Below are 2439 nucleotides of genomic sequence, written 5' to 3'. Positions count from 1 at the left end.
AAATGAAAATATAAGGGGAGTGGAAAGGAAAAAAATAAAACAAATTCTTGACCTTGTTTGGTTTTCAAAGAGAATGGTAAGGAAAATATTTGTTTTACTTTTATACCCTTGACTATATGATTTGTAACATCTATAGAAGGGCATATTAGTAATTTTATAATAAAAAAGGTTAAAATAACCCAAAATTTATCTTTATTTTCCTATATTTCCACGTCATTTGGGATGAGAGTAAGTTTGGTACCACAACGATTTCTACAATTTTTTTACAACTTATTCGACTTGTGAACGGCAGAATTATGGACCTATATAAAGCATAAACTCATCATTTTTTTTATTGTTTACAACTCGCCAATATAACAAGTTATGGTCAAAGTTATGAAAATTGAATGTAATAATAAACTTACTCTTTGGGATGATAACAAAATGGTTGGGCCCTGCAGAAATTTAATCGCCCCAAATCAACTCACTTTTCTATTCTCTCATCTAACCAAACAAGGGAAATGACTTCCTTTATCTCATTTTCTTTTCCGTTTTCTCACCTTCCCCCCTCCCACCCCCCAATCCAAACATAGCATAATTGCTATTATGGTGTCTTCAACAAAATTATCAAAAAGTTTAATTCTCTCCCAACTATGGATTTATTAAAAATTGTAAAAAGAAATAAAAAGAAAAGTTTACCCATAACATGCAACCCAATGCTATGGTCCATGCGCATATTTTAATATAACCAGAAATACCTTTTAGAGGACGATTAAAAAAACGAAGGGGTTATTTTTGTTTGTTTCTGTAAACAAATGTTAATAGGATAGCGTTAGGTTTAACCAATTAGTTATGGAAGGTGTAACAATGCCATTATCTGTCCTATGCTCATAGGCAGACTCCTTGCCTAATGAAACCTAACCATTGTGCCCCTAACAACACTTGTACACAGATGATCTCATTGTGAAGAACATTAATTTGTCACTTAGTTTTCAAATTTAGGACTAATAAGGCGGTGAGATGACTACATAAATAAGAAATTTAATTGTAACTACAATGTGAGCATGACGAAGAAATGGTGAATTTTGATTGCTATCTTTTTAAAAAAAAATTTGAGTGCAATATTGTTGTATTATTTTGATTGATTGATTGATTTTTTTAGATAGAAATTCTACTTTGACATAATTTAATTATATATATGTATGAAGTTCTTTTTTGGAAACTTGAAGTCAAACCCTTACTCCCATTTCACAAAAATTTGTACTTGTAGAGTTACAATCACTTTAATGAGATATTTGCCGTGCTTTTGAAAGGAATTAGTTTAATCATTTATCCTCAAATAACATTCTAAATACTAATTAAGCGACATTTTATAATTAAAAAAAATTAATAATTTTTTCACACCTTAAGTTTTTTTTTATAAATAATTTCAACTTATAACATCCATTTCTAATAATTGTTTTTTTTTTTTTTTTAATTTTATCATCAGATCAAGACACTAATTAGTTTTTGATGATGAAAATAAAACCTAGATCACTAATTGGAAAAGTCTTTTTTTTTTTGTCATATCTTAAGTTAGGAGAATTCAAATCTTTGATGTCACAGTTAGAAAATGTTAGTTAACCTAAAGATTATTGGCTAAAACATTTATAACTTATGTCTATTATTAGTACCTTTAATCCTAAATCACTATATTAAAGGGAAAAAAAATCCACTCATAAATTTGATCTACTTGTATTTATTTTGGTTGTTGCTAAACTTGTATTTCTTGTTAGAATCATAATTCTTAACTATCAATATATCAATCCCTGACTCCATAAATACCATGTATAAGTAAGTAGAATTTTTTTTCCCCGCTCAGAAACAGGTAATAGCTTGTGATATTTGCATATAACTGATACAAGTACTACTATCTTACAAATTTTAGTTCAAATACATCATAGTGTATGTCATCCTACGAAAGGTATAGGAAAAATTGAACGACATCACATAGATCCTCTTTGATTTGCTTTGTCCTCTCTCTATGTTTTGGAGTAGTTCTAGAATCACAAATTATTCTACAACTTTTTTGTCACAACTTTTACGTGGTAGACTGTGAGTAGTTAACCATCACTTACACATAAACCCACTATTTTTTCTTTATCAATCATATTCTGATGCATTACAATTGTGACAAAAAGTTGGGAACAATTTTGTATTCCTATAATTTTTTCCTCCTTTGCTTATTGCCCTGAGCAAAAAAACAAAAAGGCTTCTTAACACCAACTTCGAGTCTCTAACGATCAATTCCTACGGTCAATATACAAGTACAGATACCTAGGGGCTGTTAGCTTAAGCTTATCATGTAATAATATGAAAAACATAATAAGAATTTAGCTGGAAGATAATATTCCTGTAATCCTTACCCTGTGAATGTCAGTCTTTCTTTTATTGCACAAAGCTTGATCAGTTAAAAGAATG

Source organism: Quercus robur, chromosome 4 (assembly GCF_932294415.1).
Source record: "Quercus robur chromosome 4, dhQueRobu3.1, whole genome shotgun sequence".
In the NCBI taxonomy this organism is placed as follows: Eukaryota; Viridiplantae; Streptophyta; class Magnoliopsida; order Fagales; family Fagaceae; genus Quercus; species Quercus robur.
This window is presented reverse-complemented; position numbering follows the sequence as displayed.